Raw genomic sequence first — 10,095 nt, forward strand, 5'->3', positions numbered from 1 at the left:
GTTTCTCATTACCTACCAGACTGAATCTCATAACAGAGTCATAAAGTGGTGTGGGTTGGAAGGGTCCTTATAGTTCATCTAGTTCCAAGCCCCCTGCCATGGGCAAGGGCACCTTTCACTAGCCCAGGTTGCTCAAAGTCACATCCAGCCTGGTTTTGGACACTTCCAGGGATGTGGCATCTGCAGTTCTGTCACTGAGACACACAAAGCAATCACACGCAGACAAGAGATTTTTGCAGAGGTTCTTCTGATCCAGCTCCCAGCTGAAAGAGCGGAGAGAAGAGACCCCTTTGTTTATTCTTTTACTTTTTATACATTTCTGGGTCTAGCAGAAGATTGGCTTTTTGGGGTTTCCACCCCTCAGCCTCAGTGGCCAGATGAATTGTCAGTTACAATTGTTTTCAGGTTAGAAATATGCAAACAAAGGACAGAGAATGAAAAACAAAGGATTTGTTTCTATTACTTCTGTGGGAAAGGTAGAAAACTGCTCTAATATTCTACAGTAACTAAAAGATCTGACTCCATTTATGAAAATTTATGAAAAACCAGGGTAACACAGTTCCTTTGGGCAACATACTGCTACGGCCTCACTGCCCTCATGGTAAAGAATTTCTTCCTAATATTTCACCTAAACCTACCAGAGGATGTTCTAAATTCTCCCAAAGCCTTCTCTTACCCAGTCTGTACAACACCAGTGTTCTCAGCCTGATTTCCTATGAGAGGTGCTCCAGCCCTCTGATCATCTTTGCGACCTTCCTCTGGACTTGCTCCAACTGGTCCATGTCCTTCTTAAGTTAGGGGTCCCAGAGCTGAGCACATCACTACAGGCAGTGTTTCAGGAGAGAGGAGTAAAGGGGGAATACCCTCTCCTTTTCCATGCTGGCCACAATGCTTTTGATGGAGCCCAGGACAGGATCAGCCCAGCAGCATCTTATCCTGGTAGAAATATCTGACTCCAAAGAAAACTGCAACAGCATAAGAAAAGTGCCTGGAGCCCTTAAAACAGGTACATTGCTTATTTTATGAAGTTATTTACCCCTGTTGAAGCAGGTGACATTCAACCCTCTATCAAAGCATTGTTCAATCTCTAAACTGCTGGTATTAATAAATCTAGCACCATCATCTGAAAGACGTTATACACTATTAAAATTTTCTAATGTTTTCATTATTGCAGATACTGTTGTTTTCTTTTAATAGTCCACAACTTCCTCATGAGGGGAGAAGGAGGGGCAGGAACTGATCTCTTCTCTGTGGTGAACAGTGACAAGATCTCGGGGGACGACCTGAAGTTGCGCCAGGGGAAATTTAGGTTACACTTTAGGGAAAGGTTCTTCACCCAGAGAGTGGCTGGGCACTACAACAGGCTTCCCAGGAAAGTGGTCACAGCACCAAACCTGACAGAGTTCAGGAAGAGTGTGGACAATGCTCTCAGACACATGATGGGACTCTTGGGGATGGTGCTGTGCAGGGCCGGCCAGGAGTTGGACTGAAAGATCTTTGTGGGTCTTTCAGCTTGGCGTATTCTGTGATTCTCTGTTTATTCCTTTTGTGAACATCAGATATTTCATTAGTGAATTGTCATTTGACAAAGGTTTCCCTTATTGGTGTTGCAAGCAGATCATGGTTAATGCAGAGGGAAAAGTCTGTGGTTACAGATGTAAGAAATGCACAGGTTTTATGGGGTTTAGTAGATTATTAAGATGTGACAGTTTTAAAGTCTGAGAAATGAATTAAGCAGATGGGAGTACAGCCTGAAAGCAGAGCTATAGCCAGGGGCCTTCATAAGGGTAGCTATCACAAATACATGTGGCTGTGAAAAGCAGGTGCCATTAATGGTGAGAAATGAGGTTAAAAAATCAATTAGTATTTTTTATTTCAGTTATTGTAAACAAAATGTTAGATCATTCAGGACAAACCTAATGAACAAGACAAAATGCGTTCATCTGCTTTCTGTAGAAATTAAACAAATTCAGGTAAAGAAATAATTGTAGTAGGAGCTCATGAACAAAATAACCTCACCAATTGAAGTTAGTGTTCTGAGCAGAAGCAGAAATTCCTTCATAGCAAATAAACATTCCTGTGCATCTTGTTCCCAAATCTTCAGCTGTCACTGTCCTCAGCCTTCTCTGAGGCTGGCTCTGTGATGTTTTCCAGCTCTGTGCTCACAACAGCTCATCAGGCAGCTATGCTCGAGCTGCCAGCTAAAACTCCGCTATTTCAGTAATTTGTCAGAAAATTTCTTTCTACCCTTTTGCCTTAGTTCAACTTTTCTAAAGAAACAACAAATGTGGGTGACATACCCTTGAGCAAAAAGGCGCAGTCAGTCCCTGGATAAGTGGCCTGTGTAACTTTGTTTCTACAGGTGGCCTCCCCCCCTCTGCCCAGTCCCAGACCACAACAGAGCCTATCAGCCTTGCGTGGAGTAGGCGAGGCTCACAGCAGCTTTGGCCAGAGCATCAGCACCTGCAATCAGTTTTGAGGCAAAGGTTTAATTGCAGATGAGCAATGCACTCCTTTAGTTGTCTCTACAGTCCCCTGTTATAGATTTGGCAATTAGAGCTGGGTGATAAAGCTTTGATGACAAGCAAAGGAAATGCTGACTTGTTCAAGCTTCTGATGGGAACATATGGTTGCAATTAAATGTTTTCAGAAGGACTCTTCAGGGCAGAATGGACGTCTGGTAACTGTGACAAATAGTTAGGGCTTGAGGTAAGCAAACTGGTGGGTGCAAGGTGCTGATGGCACCGTATGTAGAGAGCAGCAGAATCGCTCTCTGTCCAAGACTCACAGAACTTTTAAGGGCACAGTAATTTGTCAGTGATTTCTATCAATGCCCTTCTAATGCATGAACTGATTTCTAGAGCTCTATCTTTCTGTGTCAGTTTGCCAAAGTTTTTTATACTATTAAGAGTTATTTTGTTATTGATCTTTCCTAATTTCTCAGAAGAGACCATTTTAAGCATGCCCCTTTAAGCTTTCACCTCTCTAATACATTGTGAAGAGTAGCTTTTATTTCAGCAGCTCAAAATGTTCTTCTCTGCATAATCACTCCTATGCTAAATAATCCCCACCAAACCAAGGGGCAGAGAATTATGTGGCATAACTAGCTCCTAAGCAGCTTCTTCCCCACTGGAGTGCCAGGCACCACATCCAAATTAAAACAAACGCTGCAAATATGCACAGCAAAGGGAAAGGAGACAATAACAGGCAGTGGGCAGAGAGGGATAGGAAATACTGTCTATCATTAAACAGGCAGAATATCCAGCTCCAAAATCAGCATCTCTTTACCATGTCAAGTTCAATGAACAGAAATTACTGAGCGACATGCCCATGACCCCTTGCCCATTTCACTTGTGTCTTTCACCTGTGATGTATGTGCAAACTTGATTGTGCTGCGCTCTGCCACCACCAAAGGCGAGCTGAGTGCAACAGGTAGCACAACACTAGCCTCAAGAAGTGTGCAGCTGCCTTTTTCTGCACTGCAATATCAGTATGCATGTTTGAGAGGTGGTGCCTTATTTCAAAGATGTCTACCCCTAGCAGAGCCAGGAAAAGGGACTAATTCTGCAAATTCTAGAAAACACTTCAAGAGGTTAGGAATGGATTGATGCTGCTGGATGTCTGAGCCTTTCATTTACAACCATCACTTCACCACACATTCTTTTTGCCTGCTGAACAAGGACTTTTGAAGTCACACAGTAACACAGTCTTATTTATAACTGTATTTTACTTGTTCCAGTATCAGTGTTTTTATAGTCCTGCTCTGTCACAGTCCTTTGATGTGTAATGCCCCATAGAAGGATACATTCTGTAGCTATGCCTTGAGCTATTGTGTTTAATAAGCTTTCTAGTGGCTTTTTAAAAACATTAAACATATATAAAGTTTAAGAAGATTCAAAGGCCAGAAAGAGAGTATGCACATCTATCTCCTGCAAGGCTCACCATGAGAGGATGAAACAACTTCAAAGCTTCCAAACACAGAATTCAAAAGACTCAAGAAGCTTTTGCTCAAAGCCAAATTTGTGTTCAAGCACTTATTCTTGAGTTTTCCAATGCAGGGTGACATCCACAAGTGTGGTTATTGTGATGTTTTAACTCTGTCATATTTTTCTGGAATTTGTGGGGTTTTATCCCTGACTGCATGTACATTAGTGCTTTGCACTTAAAAACTAAATCACATTTAAACAATTTATTTAATCAAAGCACAGTTATTTCATCTGAATTATGCCATAGGTGGATGCTGTTGTTGCAGAATGGCTGACTTGCTCCTCCTCAGCTGGAAGATGGACCAAGCCCAGATTAGCGTGAGTCGCTCTGGAAGATATGAATACTTTCATGGGAGCCACAATTCCCTTTTTTTGCATAGAAATGCACTTGAATGTGTACTGTCTGGCCAAGAGAAGTTGTATTCTTTTCTAATAGAGAAGCCAACAGAACAGTGACAGCTTTTATTTTCTCTGTAAGATGAGCTATGAAAAATCAGTGAATGGGAGAGAAGTCTGCCCCATTGTTTAGGTCCCTAACTGAGGTCCCTTATCTGTCACAGTCACACAGTTAATGAGGTGTGGAAGACACCTTTACATTTCTCCAGAGACAGCTCAAGTCTGTGTCATTTAGTGTTCCTCTACTGCACAGAGAACTCAGTCACCTCCAGAGGTTGTTCTGGTCTATTGGACTTGAGTGATGTCCTCAGAGAGTTTCAAAGAACCTGCAGAAAATATTGACTGTATCCATACACCAGCATTTGTTCTGCCATGGTCTGAGACAGAGGGGAAAAAGTAATACGATACAAGAATAAGAGTGAGAGCATGTGTGTGTGTGTCTGTGTGTGTGTTGGTTTTTCCTCTTTTCTTAAGGAGTTTTCCTTGAACCATCCATGGGTGTCACAGCACATCTCCTGAGGCGATACGGAACTGTACTGCTGGTAGTCAATCCTTTATGGACCAACATATGTACCTTTAAATGTGTTGGGTCTGCAAGCACATCCTGTGTCCAGCCTCAACCACTCAGCAAGGATCTCTAATTTATTTGTTTGCTTTTTCTGTGGGACTCCAAAGATGCTTCGTGAAGGTAAAACCCCATGTTAATGGTGGATTGGTTTCTGCTGCTTCCTAGCATAAAAACAGAAGTATTAACTGAATTAAGCTTTTCTATCATTTAGCAATCCTGGAACTCACACAGGAACACAGATATATAAGCTCTACAAAGGCACTATGGAGCTTCGTAGGATCCTACTGGAGTTACTGCAACATACAATCAGAAATCAAGAAGTGCAAGAAAGATTAGATTTCCTCTTTTACATTTCTCTCAAAAATATATTTCCTTGGTATTTTCCTAAATTCTTCTTCTTTTGACAGGTGATACTTGATCAAAAAAGATACTTTTGTGATTCTCAAGGTTTAGGTGTCACAACTACATCTTGCAGCTATCCCAGCTGGGAAAAAGAAAAACTTGCAGATAGCAGGGAAAAGGAGTTTGGATGGAAATCACACAAAAAAAATTGGTTTTGAATTATTTCATCCTTTCATCCTTTTTGTGCTAGTTGATTCCAAATGGTTTTCCATTTGGTTTGTTTCAAGGTTATGTTGTTTGGTTGGTTTTTTGCCAATAAAGACCAACCAGCTGCGAGATGCAAAGTCCAACTAAATAGTGTTTGCAAGTTTATAGGTGTGAAAATAATCTGCCATCAAGAGGAACACATTTGTAACTGGTGGCTGAGCATTTCAATTTACATTTCTGTGCTTTCCTCAAACTATTTCCACTGAGTAATCAAGACCATCTCTGTGTTGTTGATCTCTAACTTTAAAAAAACCTCAACAACAAAACACAAACCACAACAGACACTTATGCCACTCCTGTTTTCTTTCGTTTTTGTTTCTCTCCCCATCCAATTTCTCATCTACCATTCTGCATTCTAATGCTGCCGAGTTTAAACACTGAAGTACCTGAGTCTCTTGACAAAACATTTTCTCACAGAAACCCAAGTATTTATAAAACGGGTTGTTGTGTCAAAACAAATGTACTGGTAGAAGCGTGTTGGTTGTGATGTGTTTTGAGTAGAGCAGAGGTACAATTTAATGGGCAGGCCTTCTTAAAATGAAGAGTACTGGGGAGGCCTTGCCTACAGGTCACAGCCAGTTGGCAGCAGCTGGAGCTTGTAAGCTGGAGCTTGTAAGCTTTCCAAAGCTTCTATCTGCTGAAGGCCATGACATTTTTTTCCCTTTCTAAATTAGGAAAGTTTTTTTTCAGATTTTTTTTTTTTTTTCCCCTAAAGAGTGCAATGCTGAAATCATCTCCACTTCAGACACTATAATCTCCTTTTTCCTCCACCATTCATATATGGATGTTCCCATACTAAAACTGATACCCATTTTACTGATCAAGCTGAAAAACAAGTTTAGGAAATGCTGATTGCTACTAGAATTTTCCATGTTTAAAAATCATACTTGTACACGAAAACAATCTCTCTTAGGTGCTTATATAAAGAAGCATAAGGAAAAAAGAAGACATTACAACTTTATTCTAATGTTCCCTAAAATTATCAAACTAAATTGCAACAGTTATTACTAAGATTTTTAAAAATCTGTAGAGCATTTAATTTAGAATTAAAAGGAAGTGAGTTACCTTAAACAGAAAATCTACTCCTCTCCTACTATGCACTGGAGCAAGAGTGAAAAAAAAATAAAAAATAAAAACCAAAACACTGAGAAAATTTCAGACCATGTATTTTATTTTTTTTCTTCCCTCTTTTTGATGAGATAATGTTAAGCCACTGGTTTTTATCTTTTTGCAAGGCACCGCTTACTCCTAGGAAATATTTGTTCATGACTTTTTGTCTTAATATGAAAACTATGATATGTTCCCATTTCCCCTAACTCTTGAATGAATTGTGACTGCTAGTGTAATGAAATAAAAGGGGAAGCAATATCCAAAATAAGGGATTTTTATCAAATTATGACTTCATTAGTTGACAGGATATTTTATGTATTAATAAATAATGCATTGTTCCTGATTCTAGCCCCAAAATTTATGCTGCTTTGCCTTAAAAAGTAGTAAAACATTCTTTTTCTTCAAACTGATTTAGGAAAAAAAAAAAAAAGTAATATTTAGCCTCCAGAACGCTAAGAAATATTGCTCTGCTTAGGAAGAAAATATTGCAGTATACAAATTCTTTTTTTTTCATAATTGTCTGCTCTGAAAATCAAAACAACCAAGCACACCCTCCTATTTCAAGTGTCTACAGGAATCTGGGTTGCACACTGCTCTCCTATTGGGTAGACCTTCCACATCTTTTAGGAACATAGAATATCCTGAGTTGGAAAGAACCCATAAAGATCATCGAATCCAACTCCTGGCCTGGCATAGGACAGCCCCCAGAATCACACAATGTGTCCAAAAGTATTGTTAAAACACTTCTTGAGCTCCCTCAGGCTGGTGCTGTGACCACTTACTTCTCTGGGGAGCCTGTTCCAGTGCCCAGCCACCCTCTGGGGGAAGAACCTTTTTCTAATACCTAACCTAAACCTTCCCTGGCACAACTTCAGTAGAAATGCACCTACCCACCCTAGACACAGCTGAGTCACCACAGTGGTGGAAACCAACCTCGGTTTAGAGAGCACCGCACAGATCCCTCCAGTGTTTGCAAGCCCATTCAGAATCCTTTCTAACCACCTGGGCCTTTCCCTGCCTCACTAACAAAAATGTTTTGCAAATCTGTGTGAAAAGAGAGACACAGAGGGGCCAAAGTTCTCACTCCAATCCCTTCCTGCAGTCAAACATAACCTGTTGATGGCAAAGGCAGAGATGCCCTGCTGTGCTGCTCTCTCCTCCACTGGCAGAACCAGGGAGAGAAGTGCCATCAGCCAGGAAAAAAAATACAGGCTGCCCACAGAAACAACCAAGCGTCAGGTTCACTCAGCATCATCTGATAACCCCGTGGAACAGGTGATCAATATTCATCAGCATCACAGTTCTCCTGCTAGTGATAGTTAATGGGCTGATAATGCCATCCTCCTTGTAGCCAAATCCCATCAGGGACCAGACAGCTGGAGTTAAAGCAGAAAACTTATCAGATCTGGCAGGAGACAGTTTAGGAGGCTAAAATTAACCTTGAACCATTCACAGAAAGAACTAATCATTTGTGACTGCTAGATTCCTGCTAGTGGCAAAGGTTTATAGTTGCACAGATCTTAACCTGATACTAGCTTTTCTGCATCATTAAAAAAAAAAAAAAAAAAAAAAAAAAAAAAAAAAAAAAGAGAGAGAGAGAAGGGGAAAAAAATATATACCAGTGTTCTTTTTAACCCCTGTCTCATAAAGAAATACAAATTACCCTACATATATTAGAAATTAAAGCTAAAGACTTACACATTTGTGCCGTATCATTCAAACTGTTTCAAGACTCCAGAATTTAGCGTGAATTCTTGAGCTTGACAAAGACTTTATCATTAAAAAGTCTCTCAATAAAGACCAAGCCTGCTGAATTACTTTGTTAAAACCTTTGGTGATATAGTTTCCTCCCCTTTTCTGCCAGCAGTAAACAAATACACATATTGATTTGGCTGTAGAGTTATCATCTGGAACTCAGTAAAATGAAGAGAAATAAGTGGCATAACCAAAGGTGGTGATAGACTTCAGGATCCAAGGATGTTCAAGAGAGGGAAGATGTAATACACGACAATATACTTGAGCTGTAGATCTCAAATTCTGGGCATATTTATGTTCAGCAAACATGCTGAATAGCAGAACTACAAGGCAAACTCCAGAACAAGAAAGAGAATCTGGAAACACAGGAAAAGAGAGAACTCAGAGCCAGAGAAGAGGTCAGCTTTATGGAAGAAGAAAAATAAGAGGTGGGAACACAAGAAAGGTTGAAAAATGAGAAGACAGCTCATTTAGTGCACAAAAGAAAGAGGAATGGAGAGCCAAGGAGTCCTTGGTAGCCAGTGTAGAGAAAACCAGAACCTCCACCAGGAAAAAGCCCTAATTATGAAAAGTAAAATTAAAATCTTATCACAGGAGCTGATGTAAAGAAAACAATAACTGAAAAGCAAGATTGGGTTAGGGTTCTTGAAAATGTCAGGGAGGACTCTACTGAGTGTTCTTGGCATCAGGACAGGAACTTATGCTGGAGTGGGTCAAGACTTTCTACACTAAGCTAAAATGTGCAAAGAAGAGAAGGTTTAAGATATATCACTGGAATTCATCCATTCCCAAGAGAGGAATCTAAGAGCATAGCAACAAGAATTAAAAACAACCAACATGAGTTAGTTATGATGAAAAAAATCTGACTTCCAGTAACAGCTATGCAATCAGGTAAAAAGAGTTTATCTTGAAGGATTGTCACCATGCAGGTGTGAGGGATACTGGGCTGTGATGTGGATGACTTTAAAATGAGAAATGGAAGAGAGGAAAAGTAAAGTGACATTTCTCAGTCACAGGAGTATTAAAACCTTGCTGAAGAGAGCTCAGACGAATGAGGGTTCAGTAGCAGATTAGAAGTCGGAGAGCATGTAGGAAAGGATGTTAAAATATTTCTTCTGAAACAATTTGATGAATCATTGAAAAACCCGGAGGGTTAAATATATACATGGATCAAGGATCTCTATATTATGACTGTAGAGATGTCTAAATACTGAAAGTTATGCCCTCAATGACAGATTTAATTACTAGATGTTTATCACCTGAGATTGAGGAAGGTGAGAACTGCCAGAAGTCAACTGAATTACACATCTGAAAGATATTCACAAAGGTGAATGAGTTTGTCACCCATAAGAAGCAAGGAAGATGATGGTCATTTGTTTCAACTTAACAGAGTGGTAAAGAGAACAAGGAAACTGTTAAGTGTCTTTACTGGTCTTGTCCAGGGAGTCATGTGTGATACGTGATTCCTTTGATGTTTTTACTCGGAAATATCGGTTAGCCATGAAAAGAATGAATTGATTAAAAACTCAGCCATACAGTTTTCAGTGTAAGAGCAGTGTTATCTCCCCATCAGAAGCAGCTTGGGCAGATATGTAACAAATCAAGTTCTCAAACAAATATTCAAGCCTGCTTTCGAATGGCAGAAGCTGCGTAAGGCAGGTGGACATTTAT

This window comes from Hirundo rustica, chromosome 2, assembly GCF_015227805.2.
Source record: "Hirundo rustica isolate bHirRus1 chromosome 2, bHirRus1.pri.v3, whole genome shotgun sequence".
Taxonomy (NCBI): Eukaryota; Metazoa; Chordata; class Aves; order Passeriformes; family Hirundinidae; genus Hirundo; species Hirundo rustica.